Genomic DNA, 19,769 nt, shown 5'->3' on the forward strand with positions numbered 1-19,769 from the left:
GCCACCTGGATTCCCTTCTAGAGCGATAACGAGAGATGAAATGATCATAGGGATCACAGAGGGGAATTCCAAACTCCGAGAAAACCTTTCCAAGCAATCGTAAAAATGAGCAAAACCCAACAAGATACATATAGAACTTAAATCATAAAAACTTGCCCAGGGTGATTGTCGCATCATTCCATTTGCCAATACACTTAATCATTAATGACCTAGCTTGAAGAAACGGAAGAGTGCCACATTTGTTGTGAATGCCAAAGGAAGGCTTTGATATACTATAGAAGCGAAAAAAGAGGCCCTCCACCTGTAGCTACACAAGCACACATGCGCTGCCTGTGATTACTGAAGCACACATTGGATTTCTGAAGCACACATTGGATTCCTGAACGTTTACTTTATACTGCAACCATCACAAACTTCTCTTTGAAGGGTCATTCCGAATCTGATGCCAACTCTCTCGTTGTGCTCCCATATGTAGCAACACTATTAGCTATTATCTCGCTAAGATCCTTGACTTCATCTTTCTGCAGATTCCACCTTTTCGGGATCTGCCGGCCCAAGGAACCTCTACTAGGATGTTGAAGATTGCCCAGCCGCTTCTCGAGGTATGGCAGGATAGATACACTCGTACAGAGCTTGGTGGCTATAGGTATGGATGAAATGTTTGATTTACATTTCGTCGGTTGCACTTTGGAAGCAACCAAAGGAGTAAATATGTCCGGAAATGGCAAAGGGACAGCAAGAGGGCAAAGGGAAGCAGACACTCGATAAAATGGGGTGCGCTTTCTAGTGTAAAAATTTACAAAGTCCTGTGGTAAGGGAGCGCTGCTGGATCTGAATATACCACCTCATTGTTAGCCTATTACAGATAAAAAGCATGCTACACAATATTATGCAAGAGCATACATGGAGCTGAAAAGTAATAGCACTATTTACCTTGTGATGAGGATCCCTGGACAACCACTACATATGAAGCTAGCTGATCATCGGTTTCAATCACACCAGGTAGTAGTGGCTGGAACCTTGAGAAATCGACAGCTTCATGCTTCTCTCGACCTACAGAAAAATGCTATCCATTCAGCACAACCAGACGCACAAGAAGATTTAGAAATTTTCTCATGTAGGAAAAGGGAGCCGCTTTTGAGTGTTTTTCATACAATACCTAACATCATGAGCTTCTGCTCGGGAGGCACCGCATACCTAGCTAGGTACGATTGGGGGTAGGGGACCGCTATGCTGTATCACAAAAGCTCATGATGTTGAGGTAATTCATAATGTGGGAATAATTGTAGAATCTGTCCAAAACTTCTTGTGACGGTAGCTCTAGCTTTACACACCGCCTTTGTTGATGTGAACGTCTGCCCTTTTGCAAAACTCAACCACGAGATAAAAGACCTGGTATATGTGGTGCGGGTATTGCCAAATGCATGAGTGGCACCCGTCTCCCCATCCGGCCTAACAAGACCTCGACCAAGCTTTCCATGTCCATAGCTCATGTAGACACTATATTTGATGGATCCCCAGAAGAAAGCTCTATCAATAAAGGTAGAGTGATGCAGCTAACTGCAGCCGCATATACTGCACTAGTATGGAAGTGTTTTGAATCATCAACCGCCAGGTATTTTGACACTTGCACAAGCATCCAGAGTCAAAATAGATCCTCCAATCTTACTCGTACATCATTGTTCAAACCAAAATACAAGAAGAAAATATTAGCTCACTTCCTGCAAAGCTAGAGAGTCCAAGTGGAATTGAACAAGAACTGAATTTGCTAAGTTCACTGAAAGATATGGCATCATGAAGGTCTCTTACAACTGAAGCTTGCAATGTCCTCGATTTTTTTATAGATGATGGAGGCCGAAGAGTGAACAATAATGTTGGGGTCTTGTTATATTCATCAACTACTGCCTCCAGAAATTCAGTTGCAACTACTACAAATCCCCCTGAATCATCCACAAGAACTTTAAACCCCTGCAATGAAAACCTACATTTGGTTATAGCTTGATTAAAAAAGTAAAAAGAAGTGATAAGAGGAATACAAGCACACATTGGATTTCTGGCAAAGAAGCATTTTCTTCAATAGCATGAACGCCTTTCCTCTCACATTGTGTCTACAATATTGGCTCAAATGTTCCATTTTGCTGACAACGAAATCGCCAGGCTTATCTCCCACATCCAATGTCACTAGGATGCCCTTGTGCACCGACACCACTCGCTTTTTAGCAACCCCTTCACCTCCACCCTCTTCAATGGAGAGTTCTACAACAGCGGTTCTGCCTCCGCCACTGGCCGGTAGTGAGTTGCACGAGAGGGTGGTGTGCAGGAAAACTTGACCCTCACCAAGCTACCCAATAATTACCCTCCTTGGCGGCCTAGCGTCATCTCAGTTTTACGAGCGCTCTCTATATTCTCTCTCGTCTCTCTCTCTCTATCTAAGAGTCTTAGAGTCAGTCTCAAAGAAGAAGGCACATTACAATTTTCTCACCAGCTGTCACCTCTGCTAGCTTGGTTGAATGTAAGCACCCTGCAGAGTAAAACAAAAAAGGACGTGAATTCAATGTATTGCATTGCCTTGCAGGAATCACAATGCTCCCAACCACCGAAAACCCAATTTGGAATCAGGCAGCATGAGCCCAGTCTCCTCCATCTTTTGGGCTTATAAAATCGACCGTAGCACCACGAAAGAATAAGCAAGGAATGGGTACGTACCAAGATATACATTAGAACTGTCAGCATGGGCCGCAAGTTATTGTAAATAACACATGCCAAAACTTGCATGAGAGCACCAACTTCAGAACACGCGAACTGCTAGACCAACAAGAGTCTGAATGCTCATCTCCGTTTTCACCTCTTGCATTGCCCTGCGTTGCAGATAAATACAGAAGATCTTGCGCTACGTCTCTCTTTCATGCACTCCTCTCTCTCCCTCTCTCTATATATGTATATATAAAAACTCTCTGTAGGAGTCCACGCCGGCGTGGAACTCCTTCAGAGAGTTTTTTTTCACCTCCCATGTTTCAGACAGAGGATTTCGGAGATCGCGCTATGTTTCTCTAGCATCCCAGAGATCACGCTATGTTTCTCTCCCATGCACTCCTCTCTCTCTATCTCTATAAAAAAAAAACTCTCTGAAGGAGCCCACGCTTGCGCGGGCTCGTTCAAAGAGTTTTTCTTTATAGAGATAGAGAAAGAAAGAGTGAATTCACATGCTTATAATCGCCGTCTCAATGCATACATTGGCGCTCATTTCTACATTAAACAAAAAATGTGTGTGTGTGTTTGTGTGTGTGTGTGTGTGAGAGAGAGAGAGAGGGAGTGAGAGCTAGTTCACATACTTCAGTGGTTGCCTATTTGTGCGCAACCGACAACCGACCGTGTTATATTCTTGTGAGAACTACGAACAGTTGTGTAATTATGTAAATATAGTGTCTCAATTTGTGAGAACCTAAAAAAGTACATCGCGAGTGTTAATTTACTTGTCGTGGTCTACGATTCCCAATCTGCTCCATCTCCGTGCCTAGGAGGCGTAGGGTCGCAACTAGTTGCACCCTTTTTTTTCTCAATTTCTCATCTGATTGGCAACCAATTGGGTAATGAGCCTTCACCTGAACTGGCTCATAGAACTCTGAAAACTCAAAGAGCTCTTTCTAAAAAAAAACTCTCTAAAAGAGTCCGTGCCGGCAGAGACTCTTTCTAAAAAATACTTTTTGAAAGAGTCTCTGCCGGCACAGACTCTTTTAGAGTGTTTTTAGAGAGAGAGAGAGAGAGAGAGAGAGAGAGAGAGAGATCTAAGAATCTCCTCTCACTGGTGGATGGACATGGCATATCTTGGCTTGGCAGGTCCCTATGGTCTCCAAAACAATGCGTTGTCAATACAATGCAATTCTTTCCCTCATCCAGCTAGCAAAGATTTCCATACCACCTTATAGATCTTGAGCACACACAAGCTCAAAAGAGATTGAATTTTGTTGCAACCAAATTAAGGCCTTCTTGACATCTACTAGTTTTTTTCAAACGATGATCCAAAATGGAAAGGAGCCGCATCTTTAATCTAATTTGTGAAAGAAGTTGTTTATTTGATACATGAAGCGGGATATACGTTGTGAAATTTGGATGCCACCCTCATATTACGAAGGCCAAAGTTGAGTCCACATAAGGAGGCCATAAAGTTGAACCTCTGTGAGATGCTTGGCATAGATCCTTTAGTTGTTAATATCAAGGCCAATACCCATGAAAATGTAGATAGCTTAGGATAGAATCATATCATTGCTTCCCACATTGTTATGTTATCAATGAAGAAACAAGCAAACAAATGTATAGTACAGGTTCGTAGGCTTTAATGGCTACAAATGTATAATAAAGGTTTGTAGGCTTTAATGGTTACTCATGTTTACCAGCTATTTATTTATTAAATAATGATTGAATGAAAGAGAGTGCGACTGACACCATCAGAGACTAGCAATGGTGATGGCATTTATTGTTTGGGTTTAGAGAAATCTCTCTCTATAGAAGAAGTATACATATACTTGAGCAACTCACTTAATAACTTTGCTCAGTTTTGAGCTTGCTCGGATAAGTTCGCTCGATGTTTGGAAGAACTCGATGGTAGATATGCCTCCTCAAGAAGTGAATCTACCTAGTGGACCATGGCTGTACCCAGATGCAGCCATAGAGCATGAATTTTATAGAGGTGGTTACGCTCACAATAGGACCATATGTACCATCACCACCCCCTATAAATTACTCCTATCCAAATCAGAGCAGAACCTTGAGAAGATATGGGGATACTAAGAGTGAAAAACCTTCTCAAAGGAGTAAATCAACAAGAACCCAACCCACATTAAAGCAAGCGGTATCTAGTGAGAAATTAAAGCTTTTAGAAGGATTAGCTCCTCTAGTCAAATCTGACCTCCAAGAACCTCTATGGTGCGTAATTGAGAGATAGTGGACTAACCATTTGAGAGAAGAGTGTTACTATGACATGGAATATGCTAGGGAAAGGTATGTACAACCTGTTCCAGTAGAACCTCCTCCACCAAAACATGCTATGGGAACGGTGCTAGGACCAGTAGGAGTTGCAAGACCACAGCTTGTCTTTGAACAACAACCTACACTGCCAGGTGCTAGAATACCTATAGACATGAGATACACGCAGATGATGGAACCATCCAATAAACCAGCACTAGTACCAACTACAATGTATTATAACAACCAAAGCAGGTACTTTCCTTCGAAGCGATAGAAGATGAGAGAAACACATGGAGTGGTGAGGCGAGTACAACCTCCACCTCTTGTGTTTCGACTTGAAGAGAGAAGATACGAGATGGACAAAAGGACAATGCGGTTCATTGCAAATAGAGGCTTAGCTCGGTTAGAGCCCATTTACAGCCAAGAGGAATTGGAAGAAGAAGCTCCTCAACTAGAGATAGATTGTCACAAAAGTCGTGGCAACCACTTGGTCAAACAATGTCCTCAAATGGCGATCACCCAAGTGAATGACTATTGTCTTGACTGTGGTGTCATTCACTTGATCCCCAACTCTCCAAAAAATCCAAACCAAGTCAGAAAGATCACAACAAATGTCTCAGGAATTTTTCAGCTACCCAGTAGCTTGGAAAATGAAAACGTTGTACCAGTTCAAGTAGCTACAAGAGCGCAAGCTTAAAAAGAGGCTGAGAATCCAAAGACAGTGAAAACGGAAACTGACACGAGTCTAGAGACGGTGAACCAAAGACAAATGCACCTACTTAAAAAACCAAGAGCAAACAAAATAGCTGAAAAGCTAGAAAGGCTAGGATGAAAGCACGTAGGGAACGAGAGCAGAAATCCCTAGCTGAAGAGCTTACCCAAGCTAAAGAGACAATAAGACAACATGAGGAGAGGGTTGCACCTTCTCTTACGCAGATGTCTAAACCTCTAGTAGAACCATCCACATAAGAGAAATCAAGAATTTCTAGCTCAGGAGGATCAATGTTGGTTGAAAAGGTTAATGAGCCATTAGACACCCTCCTAAAATCCTTTAAAACACGTCTCAAAAACAACCAAACCCAAGAACAGAGGTGGATGACATATCCATACACGGAACTAGAAAAGGACAGGCTTGAGCTTGAAATGTGCAAGAAAATGGTTCAAAAAGCCTAAGCTTTACTAGAACCACAAGTTGGAAAGCCTGAGGGTTTCATCCATGTCCCACATGCATCGGTAATACCAAACAAGGAACAAAAAGAGCCAGATTCCAGTGATGAACACGGACAAAAGCTTAAGGACCCGGAATTAGAGCCAAGGATAGTGTTGAATACCATTGATACCTCGTTTGAGGGATTTCACACAACTATACTTGACAGCTGTAAAGAAAGAGACGGTCTTGAGGAATTGTGGAAACAAGTCATAGAGGCCAATGAAGCGAGTGAGCTAAGTAGACGAGTAAACCAGATGGGTAATGGAAGAGGAGTGTCTCACCAATAGAAGAAATTGAGGCTGGATCTCAAAACAATCCAGAAGTGGAATCATACTAGGGAGACAAAGGATCTGTACAGTCTATGGAGCCCCATTCATTAAGAACACTACCATCTTATAAGGGAGAGTACGAGGCCAAGTGAGAGGTTGTTGTAGTCCCATCATAGAGACTATCTCCCAACAAGGTCATAGATTCAAAAGGGTTGATATATATTCTATCTACCCCAGTCACCTATATAATAACATTAGCCAAGTTGCTCAGAATACGACCAAACATGTGGGCTACTTTGGGAAAGTGCCTAGAGAACTTTGGTGTTAAAAAACCAATGACTCAAATTGAGAAAGGGATGAGAGAGCTAGAAATGCCTCAGCTAAATACTAGACCAGTGTCGTTAAACAAGGTTGGAGAGTATTATGAGGGAGAAAATGGGAACACCACTCTTCCAGTGGAATTCCAAGGTGTAAAAACCATGACAATACTTGAGAGTGGAGTTGGGGTTTCCATCGCAACAAAAGAGGTCTGGAATAAATGGGGAAAATCACTAGGGATGGCTACAAGAATGAAACTGTAGCTTGACTATGGACACATGGAAAGTCCCATAGGATTGCTAGGTTTACTTCTTGTGGCATTGAATATGAGCAAACCTTTGCTATCATTGACTTTGTCAAGAAGAACAATTATGATATCATTTTAGGAAGACCATTCATGCGATAAATGAAATTGGTCCAAGACTAGGGATATGACCATATCTACCGGATAAACTTGAAGGACCACAGTTACAGGGATGTGACGAGAACACATATGGAAGATTTTGATTTGGCTACTATAGAAGGATCAGAAGATCCAGCATGGGTGGGTAAGCCTAAAAAGTTGTGGATCTGTGGAGCTTCAAAATGCGGACGCTTAAAGCATGAGGAAGGCATCCTAGAAAGGGAAATTGATTATATAGATTACATCCCAGAACCCTTTCCTGAGGAAGAATTAGAGCCACTTTAATGGGAACACATCGTGGATACTCTTGATGTGTGCACTATTCAAGATGATCCAACCACGAAGTTTTGCGATGAAAATGACTATGATGTCAATCTTACTTTGCAATGAGTGTGATCTAGGAAAATGAAGACGAAGAAGAAGACGAGTTCTAGGACTTTGTAGAATACTGGGAGCTTCCAAAATATGCAAACAATGGAAATCCGGATGACCCAACAAGTATAAGCACGAAACTTTAACTAATGCATGATTTCATGATTGTCTAGATCAAGAAACCAAGAACCAATTTCACCGCTACAAAAATAAAGTGCATCAAAATGGGATTCCAAGATCCGCAATGGAAACACAACCGCAACCGCAACCGCAACCGCAACCGCAACAAGCATCCTCATCTGTGGCTCCTATACATACAGGAAAGACTCAACCAAAAAGAACACATCAATGTCAATGAGCTACCAACGGTCTAATCAAGTGGATAGAAAAGTCATCCCAAAAACAACAACCCAAGAGCATACCAACAACAACTTTTCATAACAAGCTAAACCAGAAAGGGAAAGTGCTAGAATGCAATACTGCTGAGGATAGTAGTGATAGTGATGATTCTTATGACATCCCCTACAACAACTCAGATCATCACGATCACTAGAAGCTTCAGTAAAAACCAAGGACGGCCGAAAGAAAAGGTCAAAACCAAAAAGTTCACCAAATCTGGATACCAAAGAGCCAAATTGGCCAAAGATAGGTGTGGATCAAGAAGGCAAAGATCTCTGATGAAAAATCAAGTGATCCTACATCAAAAGCAAAATCATCAAAGCTTGCAAGAACATCTAAGAGAGTCACAAAGTCGCAAGATTTTGCAACTCAGATTTGGGTTTCAAAGAAGTTGATTCAAGCACAAAGAGGTCATGAATTCATTTGGATTCCAAAACAAGTAAAGTATCAACTTCCAAAGTCTAAATTTCATCCTCAACCAAGAGTACAAGAGCTGAAGCAAAGACCGCTGAAGACTCACACAAAGACAAGGTGGATCCCAAAGAAGGCTCTTCAAGCACAAACAAAGTAGGGACAAGTATGGGTTCCCAAATGAGCAACATCAACGCAACAAACAGTAATCACAAAGAAGTGGGTCCCAAAGGAAACAAATAACACTTTTGTTACTTCATTGCCGCTTGAATTTTTTCAATTTCTCCTACAGTTATAGTACAGTTAGAAAAGAACCCACTCTGAGGAACAATGCCAAATACAAAAACCAACCACAGAGTTAAACTGGATTCCAAAGAAACAGCAAATAGATAAGTAAGCTTTTGAAAAGCTCTAGAACCTTCAATCAAGAAAATGGCACAGGAGCTTCAACAAAAATCACATTGCTTCAAATAGGAATCCTTGCCAACAAATGTCAATAAGAAAATTGCTTATACCCATATCTTGCACATCATAAGTCTTTTCAATGCATTGACTGTGTATGCATAATAGGGCTACATTACAAGGCCTACATAGGCACAATTTTTGATTGCCCAAGCACAACACATACCCTTGGTGATATCTTGTCATCAAGGAGGACTCCAAATAAAGGGGGGCAGGCATTCTAAATACGACCTAATATATGAATATTAAAGGGCAATGTTTTGTGAGTTGTATTGAATTTTTGCGTTTGATTGTGATGATTTTTTGACAAAATTCAGACTATATGCCCTCATAGTAGCATTACAAGGGGAGTACGGGGACAAAAGTCATATATAAGCGCCTAGGGACATGTGTACAATGTACATAGCATTTAGATTTCTATTAACTTGAATTTGCTTTTTGGGTTGAGCTGATTTTTTGTTTTATTTAGTTGTTTTTTGAGGTTTTCATGAGAAAAATAGAGAAAAATCCAGAATCCAGATGAAGAAAATACTGAAGAGATGTCGAGCTGTACAAAGCAAAGAATGCCAACAAAAATGATGAGACTTCACAAAGCATGTCTCAAACGCCATATGCATAAGGGTTAATGTCAGACGTAAGAAAAGAATGTTGATCATCCTTCACCAACAACATGAGGCCAAACATGATTGAGAATGGTCATCAGACTCCATGGTGGACTACAATGACAAAGAAAGTTGGTGATGCAACTAAACAAAAGCACCCATAAATTGCAAAGTTACCATCAGACATTTCATGCGACTACAAGGCCGTATACAGGAAGTAGACCTTTATACTGTAATCTTCTACCTTGTTTGTGACTTCTTGAAGCCTAACAAACAAAAGGGACTAACAATACTAACAAGAAAAAAAGGTGCAGAAATGATAGTTTAATCTTCTATCATGATAAATACCTACATATGTTTGTCCAGAGATACCCATCAGTCCATTCTTGAGACTGAAATCCAAAAAGTGAGCTTAGAAAGAAAAATTCAAGTCCAAATCCAGCCAAACTTTTTTGGGAGGCTATAAATAGAAATTCAAGCTAAGGGTTCAAGTACAAATAAAGAGTCTTACCCCTAGCCAAAGATGCAAATTTTTGTAATCTAAATCCATGATAGCCATCTACATACCTTGTACATTATGTATATGAATTTTGGGGATGAATGGACAATGATAGCTCATCAACAGTCATCTATTGCGACTGTTGTAAAGAAAGCCCTTTTGATGCAAGTTACTAACTGGGGTTTGTGAGGATTTAATTAAGTCATATATGAAGTAGAAGTAGTATAACAATTTACACAACAAACAAAAGCTAACAATGGAAAATGCGGCTTTGGTCACCTTGATGCAAGAACAAAGGAGTCACCAATAAAGAAAAGCAAACATAGAAGTAATCAGAGGATCTCAAAAGATTGTCATTGATGAAGCAGATAGAATCCTCAACATGGGTATGGAACCTCAAATCAAAAAAATCATCTCCCAAATTTGGCTTGAAAAATAGATTTTTCATTGGAGTGCAACTTGGCCTAAGGTTTAGCTGAAAGCCAATCATTCAACTCTAAAGGTTGTAGAAGTTGTTTTTGAGAAGGGAAATACTCAGAATTGACAGATTTGCTGGAGAAAGTGATGGATGGAGCTTTCTCTATCCATGATCATAAGAGTCGAGCTGAATGAGATTGGGTTCTTTCTAAATTTAGATATGACAATAGATCTATAATGACAGAAATAGATGCTTCATCTGAGCATGGATGTGAACGACATAAAGTTCTTCATCAATTAAGATTTTCCTGAATCATGTGAAGACTATGTACATATGATTGGACGAACAAGACAAGCTTGTGCGAAGGCTACAACCTATACTTTCTTCACGAGAACAAAACGACAACACAAACCACACCGACAGCGGCAACTAGGTCATATCAGAGACGACATGAACGCGGAAGGGGGGAGTGTTGACGGCTTGGTCAACAACAAAACATAACTCAACAAAGCCTTATTCTTTGAGAGTTATGAAATGCTGGTCTCATAAACATCATCTGTAATAAATAGATAGTCTAGTAGCAGAAGCCGGGGTGCAATGGCACTTCCAGATTGTAAATACCAAGCCATTTGACCCCTCAAACTCTATTTTAGGTTTAACCTAAGGTGGCCTTGAGAGATAAGGTACCTAGATCATTTTGTAAAGAAGAACAACTTTTATCATAATCAAGTTTTAAGCTATCGTCGACTGTGTGTGTGGGAGGAAGATAGAGAGAGAGTGTGAGCTTCATGTTGACACAACTCCCCTCTCATTCATCACATTGGAGGTCTAGCTACACCATCACGTTAGCCTCAAAAAGAGCTATGTGACAATGCCAGGCTTTCCTTGCGGAACGGAGCAAACATGTTGACGCATCTACGAGCTATTTGTGGTCCTAAGTATATCAAACAATGTCTGTTTTTTGCCTGTAAGTAGTCGTTAGAATCATAGCGACATAACCTATGCATAGGTACTCATAGATTTAAGTTTCAAACACTTTCAAAATCTAGCTTGTCTTTATACACGATTTCTGCAGATGGGTTTAGAGCTAGGGTTTTGAGTGTAGAGGCTTGAGGATAGGTGTATCCTAGTAAGTGGATGGTGTTCCTTGAGTTTCGTACAATTTTGGCATGATTTGATGAGTTTCCTTCCGTTTATGTTGTGCGTATGTCGCACGTGTCAATGCAAGGAACTAGCCAATACACTGTGTGCGAGTCACAAATGGCTCCAAGCACACAACAAGCCTAAACAAGTAAGCTCAAATATGGGGTTGGTGTGTCACACACCGCTCTACGCTCCTTGTGGTGGAAGATTCCTCGCCACGAAGAAGAGGGAGATGCCACTATGCCGCGCTCAACCGCCTCGCCGCCATCGTTCCGCCGCAATGCTCGATCGCACTCTCTCTCTCTCTCTCTCTCTCTCTCTCTCTCTCTCTCTCTCTCTCTCTCTCTCTCTCTCTCTCTCTCTCGCATAGACACACACACAAGGAGATGAAGAAGAAGAAGATGGAGATGGAGCAAGAGCACTCTTCATCGAGGCGAGGATGATTGATTTTTAGGTTTAGTTGACTTTTATATGTGCTCGCCCCAATAAATAATACAATGTCCATCGTAGGTCATATGAATGTGCGTGAGGGTTAACATGCCCCCCTTCTTGATGTAGATTCCGTCCTCGGAAGCTATTGAGTTGAAGCTCATTCGTCGAGGTGGAAGAGCTTTTGAGATGAATGTCCTTAGCCTCCTTCATTCACTGCAAAATCAAACAACATTGGCACAGTAATTGCTTTCTCATAAGTAATTAGGAAACATATGCAGTTGTAGGCAGACAACTTGATTGATAACAAAATTTTAAACCATTTGTCAGCAATAAACATTAAATTGCAATATAATCAAACGCATAAACAACTATAAAGGTAAAAAATTAAACAAGTCTAGGGTCGCTAATTTAACGATCAAAAGGCACTAAAGTTTGAATATTAATACCATGGGTAAGCTTCTCAATTTTCTCTGGTCAATTAAGTTGATTAATCGTGAGAGCCAAGTATTTCATGTTCGAGGGCTGACTAGAGGCTATACCTAGAAGACCTTGTAGTTAAGCTACGATAAAAGGAATTTCTTATGAAATCATTGCCTGACTGATTACTTTTTCTTTGACCCCCCAAAGTCTTTTCAGAGTCATTCAATTTTGATGTGTGTGCTTATTTTGTATGCCTTGGGTTTTTTTCTTTTCAAGGTAAAGCGCCCACACTGGGAACCTCTAGGGCTCTAGTACCATAGGCGAAACATGTGAGTAAAGTACCAAATCAAGCTGAGATTTCTCTTCCAGCTTAATATTTTACATTGTGGCACTTTGATTTTTTGTTTGTTCGTTTTCAACATTTTAATTTTGTAACTTTGGGGGGTAATATAACATTGTTACCCTCCCCAGGTTTATCACACTAGTAAACTCCCTTTATAATACTTAAGCTAAAGGTCAATAGGTACTAAGCCCACTAGAAGGCCCTAGTACATTTCACACAATGCTGCCTGAATTGGATTAAGAACCTAAGTAACCATTAATTATTAGGAAGGCATTCCCCATGGTATAGAGATTAAGGTCTTGTTGGTGCTCTCAGCTTGGCCATTTGCTTGTGGATAATAAGGTGTGGACTTATGGTGAGCTATCATAAATTTGGTAGCGAGTTCTTTTATTACTCCATTTATAAAATGAGTACCATTGTCACTCACAATCTCAAAGGGATAACCAAATCTTGTAATAATGTTCTCAAAGATAAACTTGGCAGTTGACCTAGCATCAGCCTTATGTGTCGCCCTGGCTTCCGCCCACTTTGTCACATAGTCAGTGGAAACGATAATATATCGAGATTGAGTGCTACGAGCTACCGGAATAATTGGGCCTACAAAGTCCAAACCCCATTTTTCAAATGGTTGAGTCACTTTAACAGGATGTAAGGGCATCCTATCCTTTCATTGTGTGATCTTGTAACGTTGGCATTCATCACATCCTTTTGCAAAAAGTGATGCATCCCTAAATAAGGTTGGCCACCAATAGCCTGATTGCAAAACCCTTCTAGCTGTTAGTTCCCCTGAGAAATGTCCGCCGGCTATACCCACATGGGCTTCTTGCAGTATGTATAAATACTCATCCTCACAGGCACAACGTTTAAGAATATCATCCTTCCCTAGCCTGTAGAGAGTTTCGGCAATGAGAGAGTAAGGTTCACATTCTTTTAATAGTTTTCAAGCTATGTCTTTACGAAGCTCTTTGGGTGGAAAACCATTATCTAGAAAGTTCACAATCTACTCACTCCATTCATGTATGGTTTCAACTACGAAAAGAGAAGTATTGGGCAACTCATCATATTCTCTAGTAGGGGCTTCACCATTGGGTATGCAAGACAAATGATCCGCCATGACATGTCTTTTACCAAGTCTCGCCACAACGGTAAAATCAAACTCAAGGAGAATTAACAACCATCGTGTAATTATTCCCGTGGAACAAGGTTTATTTACTAGATACAACAAGGCTTGATGATCAACATAGAACACAAACTTGTTAACCAGAGGGTAGTAGCAAAATTTCTTCACTGCATAAATCATACCTAAACCTTCTCGCTCTGTAGTGGTGTAGTTTCTCTCGGCATCATTCAATTGACGACTTGCAAAGCTAATGGGGTAGTCCAGTTTATGTTCCCCTAGTTGAGCTAGAACACACCCAGTAGCAAAGTTCGATGCATCAATATGCACATGAAAAATTACATTCCAATCGGGCACTCGTAGAATAGGAGCGCTAGTTGAGGTATTTTTCAATGACTCATAAGCATAGTCACACTCCGCAATCCATTGGAACTCAATAAGAAGCTTGTACAAAGGACGAGCTATCTCGGCAAAGTTTCAAATAAACCGTCGGTAATAACCAACATGGCCCATGAACCTTTGAACTCCTTTATAGTTTGTAGGTGGTGGCAATTCAGCAATGGATTTAATTTTTCTCTCATTTGTTGAAATCCCATTTTTGGACACTATATTCCCTAAAATGACTCCATGTTTAACCCAAAATTGGCATTTGAAAGGGTTTAAGGAGATGCGATACAATCTACACTTCTCAAACACTTTTCATAAGCATGATAGATGTTCTTTCCAAGAGGAATAAACACAAAGGTCATCTAAGAAAGCTTCACAAAACTCCCTCAAATATTCTCTAAAAGCAGTGGCATTGGTTAAGCCAAAAGCCATAACACGAAATGAGAACACTCCAAATTCGGTTAGAAAGGTTTTTTTAGTTTGGTCCTCCAACGCAATTGTGATTTGATTGTAGCCAGAGTTCGCATCTAAAAAGCTATAAGCTTTCTTCCCTACAACTCTTTCAAGCACATGTTCTGAATATGGCAAGGGGTAATGGTCCCTCGTAGTGGCGGCATTGACCTTCTTGAGATCCACGCACACTCTGAGTTTCCCATTCTTCTTTGGCACAATCACTATTGAGGACACCCATTCTGAGTGCTCAATAGGGTATATGAATCCGCATTCCACAAGCTTTTCAATCTCTTCTTGAATGATTTTTTCATATTTACGATTCATTGGGTAGGGTCGTTGCTGAACTGGTTTAGCCATGCTATTCATGGAGATTGTGTGTTGCACCACAGAAGATGGAACACCTTTCATATCATGATATTTCCAGGAAAATATATCCCTGAATTCCTTGAGAAGTTCTTTAAGTACACACTCCTCAGTCGCTGTCAGAGCTTGGGCAATGAAAACAAGTTTAGACTCTTCTCCTGGGTTTGCTAGCTCTATTTCCTTAACTATCGTTGGACCGTCATAGACTCCATTGCTCCCATCGATAGGTTTTCTTTGAGCCTTTGTATACACAACCTTACATTCCTTTGTGGTATACGATTTGAAATGTTCAGGTGTAGGGTGTAAGTTTGTGGGGTCCTGTTGTTCTGTGGACTGTGATTTCACTTCCGATTCCTTACGGTGCGGCTCCACTTTGGCTTCTCTATAAACTCTAGTTGTGCGATGTCAATGGGTTGTGGACTACACCACATAACGCTTTGAAGGTATTCACCCCAGTTATCTACCAACTTTCGATGAGCATCACATGCCCCTATATAATTAAGCCATTCTGCGGTATATTTCTTTTTATTTATTCTAGCACACACATTTGTTCGATATCGTCGTCTCTTATATCTCTTACTCTTCTTGTTTAATTCTCAATTATGACCAATCTCTAGTGAAGATTCACTAGATGAATCGCTTCTTGTGTCTTCTGCTCCCTTGGATAGATTGTCATCTAGGGTACCATTGGCCCTTGAATGGTTTGTCCCCACATTTGCACTAAGATTTAACTCAGATTATTCATCCTCAGAGTCAATTTCAATTGATGATTCTGACCTCAAATCGTGTGGGCTATAGTCTTGTGAGGCGCTACCGGTTCCAATGCCAGTCAAAATTTCATCTTGTAGGTCATCAGAAGCTATATGCATTGCTTCTAGCATATTTAAGGGTATTAGTGGTGGCATTTCATCCCCCTCAGGTGTTACCCAGGTCGTCCCCCTGTTTCCCAAAGTGTCTATGGTTGCTGCTAGGTGGACCCAATCCACATTGTCCGACTTAGTCATTCCAGGTAGTACGTCCATATAAGGAGAATCTTCCCCAACATCAGTGTCCGCTTTACACGTGTAACAATACTGCAATGGGGCCGAGTGAATTGTGGTGTCGGATCTATGATCAATTATAAACCTGTTTCCTAGTGGATGTGCTCGTCCAGTCACAAGATCCACTTGAATGACAGATTCTTGGAACTGAAAGTAGACATGGTTTTTAGACCAGTCATGTACCATTTTTGCTTCCCTCATGAAAGGACATCCTAAGATCATCTACGATGCCATAGTGTGTTTGGAGAAATCCATAACAATAAAGGTAATCCTTATTTTATGTCCAAAGACCTTGATCTTGAGATCTTCTAGCATCCCAATAGGCTTAACAATAGACCCATTGGCCATCTTCACTACTATAGTTGTGGTCGTAAGGTGAGGTCTTCCCATAGTTTCCCAGCAATTTTTAGTCACAATGCTAACCCCAGCGCCACCATCAAGGATTCCCTTCACAGTTAATCCCTTAGTAGTGATTGGTACGATCGCATTGGATTCATCACCCTCAAAGTATTGTCCCAACTTGTTAACAGGTATTTCTATAACAAGGTTCTCATCTAGGTTGGGTTGTGGATCTAAGTGTTCCTCCTCTATTGGCATCTCCCCAGCTCCATCCATCCGTGCAAATTGTGGTAGCCCAAACTTTAGTTCTCCATTGAGGAAGGCTCGAAGAGCTGAGACTAGCTCAGGGTCTTTATATAGTTTTGACATGATGGTGGTTCTAACTTCTGAAGACATGAAATCCATCAATTTGGCAATGTTTAACGGCACCTTTTGGGCTTCAGTCCCTTGACGTGGGGAAGATGGGATCTCCATTTCTTTGATAGGATCAAGTAGTCCCTCTGTAAACATTATTTCCATCAAGAAGTGAGTACGCCCACTTTCCCATGACTTTAAGTCACTTTCTTCTTGGATGACACTAGGTATGGCTAAGGGTCTATGGACTTGGCCATGTTGTTGCTCGGTAGGAAACACTATGTCTGTAATCTGGTTTTGCCTAGGTGTTGGCTCTAGATCCCTTTGGGTATCTTCTACCAAACTCCTTAATTGCTTGACTTGCTCAATCTCCTCTGTAGGGTTTGGATACTATCTTCTTCTTGGATCCTGGCCATTGTGGCTCTTGAAGATGTTCCTTGTTGGTTTCTATCTTAGTGGTCGTTTTGGTCTCCATGGTTTTACCTGAACTAGAATCCTCTTCAGCATCATTCATATATACGGGGTCGTCACCAGTCCCTCTATTGGTCTCTGAACTGGGGTCTGACTTCGCTGCTTTTTGCGATCTCTTCCTTTGTGTTTTCTTATTTTTTTGAGATGGGCAATTGATGCCGTGTCTCTTTTCTCAAGAATATAATTTTGTTTTTGGAGCATCAATCGTGTGAGTACATTTACTGGTACCACAGGTGTACTTTGTGATGGATCCTCGGTAACCTCAATCATGTTTAATGGAATGATCTTCAATGAATCTAGATTATTTGGACATTGGGCAATCAAATGATCTATGCCACATCCATTACACATGAGTATCGGCACTGTAGACGTGCTCGCTTGATTGGTTTGCATTAGTGTGGCATTCTTTTGTAGCCTAATAGGACACTCGGCTACACGATGTGGACCTCCACACTCATAGCATTGAAGAGGTGGTCTCTTAGCAGTGTAATTCATTAGAAAAAAATTGGACCCCCTCGGGGCCATGTAAGGATTCCTAATTTTAAGGGATTAAAGCTAATTTTGTAGGGGATGGAGGGAACAAAGAGAATAAATAGAGCTACTTTTGTAGCTCTCTCTCTAACTTCTCTCTAGATAGGAGAGGGGGGAAAGTAGAGAATGAGGGTGGTAAAGTAGGAGGAAGAGGGGGGGTAAAGTAGAGGAGAGAGGAGTAAAAAGAGAGAGAGGAGTAAAAGTAGAGAGAAGAACCATTCTCTCTCTACCTATCACCAAACAAAGAGAGTAAGTAGTTATGACAAAATCCACTTTTGAGCTCGTGCATCAATTCACCCCAAAAAATGATTTTTCTATAAAATCTTCAAAATGGATCTTTTAAGCTTTAAAAAGGTCCCTCTCTCTCTCTCTCTCTCTCTCTCTCTCTCTCTCTCTCTCTCTCTCTATATATATATATATATATATATATATATATAACATTACTTTTTTAGAAGAATCTATCTTTTATAAGCTCCAAATCTAAAATTGCTTGGGTCCCTCTCTACGTTAATTCCAAGAATAAATAGATAATACCACATCATCAAAACGTCCATCGAATAAAGCCTAAAAATGGAAATTTATTTAAAAATTTCCCTACTTTGAGCTCAAAAATTGACCTATATATGTCTACATATGAAAATATATAGTTTTAAGTCTTTTTATCCCAAAAATTGTCTGTTTATCCCAAAAAGTATATTTTATCTATTTTTTTCCCATCATAACTTTCCTCCCTGTCTTTTCGCGACATAACCAATGAATCACCCCCGCCGTTATCTACTAGATCAACTATTGTCAGTCTGCGTCTACCGATCGAATTTGCTCCCACAAAAAAAAAAATGACGAGAAAGCATCTCAACCGGCATCCGTACGATGGTTTCGAGGAGAAACCAATGTTGACTTGTGGCTTAATTGATGGAGGGTTGTATCCAAAAGATTCGCTCGTGGGCTGTCATCCAACATTCCGTACACTCCCAAGCTTAATCATATATGTGGGAGAAGGAGAACGTGGTCTTCTTGGATATTGTAAGAGATTGGACTCCAATCACACAGGTGTGTCGGCATGGTTCCGACAACAATGTCAAGTGTTACACATTCATTCCACAAATCTCCAACAACAACTACATTCCACAGAGAAACAACTCAAAGATCTTAAAGAGAAGATGAAAGCTACAAAAACAGAGGTAACTAAGCTACAGATTGCAATGATGCACCTAAAAGCCACTCCATTTGGCATGTGTGAGCGTAAGAGGGAGTTCTCTTCCATTGAAAACTTAGCCTCTAATGGAGGGGCACGTAAGAAGCGGATCGCGGTAACCAGGTTTTTTTTTTAAATTCACAGTGCTCATGACTTATAATAATTTCCATCAATTTGTAACTTGGTTCACCTTTTGAAATAGGACATATATACAAGATGTGTGTGGAAGTTTTAGACAAGAGGACCGTTGCAATCTTCTCCTAGGATGCATCTCAAAGGAAGATATACTTTACATCATAGGTTGCGAAAAGGCCAAACACATGAAAGATTCCATCACAAAGGAGATCCTAAAAAAGATCACTAACCTTGTGTCTGAGGATGATGTCCAGAGAGCTTGTGATGAGGTTGGGATCAACACAAATGCATACCATGCACTTCATGGATTGATGAAAGATGCATTACCAGAGCAAGGCAATGATAGCCCTTTTTCGACTTTCCATAATTTCCATAGTAAGCTACCTCACCCTATCAAATCACTCAAACATTTTGGTTATCCCTACCATTTCTCTATACATAGGTGTGCGTGAGTTAGGGACTTTCTCCATATTTTACTAAAACCCTCAGCTAGCTAGTCACTGGACTAGTTGAGCCAAAAAAATAAATAAAATCAAAAAAATAAAAAATATTATGGACCATTTTTGTGTAAATACTTCATTGTATATAGGGCCTAAATAAAAGGATTTTTCATAATTATTTTGGTATTTATTTAAATATTTCCACCTATGGTGTGTTATTTATGCTATGTACATTGACTCACCATTACCATATCTTTTCTTACCATTTTGCATACTCT

At 40.5% G+C, this 19,769-nt stretch overlaps 1 pseudogene; it reads right to left on the bottom strand.

The window, feature by feature from the left end:
- Positions 1-428: 428 nt before the first annotated feature.
- On the bottom strand, positions 429-2,644 carry LOC147439483 (uncharacterized; annotated as a pseudogene).
- Positions 2,645-19,769: the final 17,125 nt, after the last annotated feature.

Source organism: Adiantum capillus-veneris, chromosome 16 (assembly GCF_014529385.1).
Source record: "Adiantum capillus-veneris isolate H3 chromosome 16, ASM1452938v2, whole genome shotgun sequence".
Classification (NCBI taxonomy): domain Eukaryota; kingdom Viridiplantae; phylum Streptophyta; class Polypodiopsida; order Polypodiales; family Pteridaceae; genus Adiantum; species Adiantum capillus-veneris.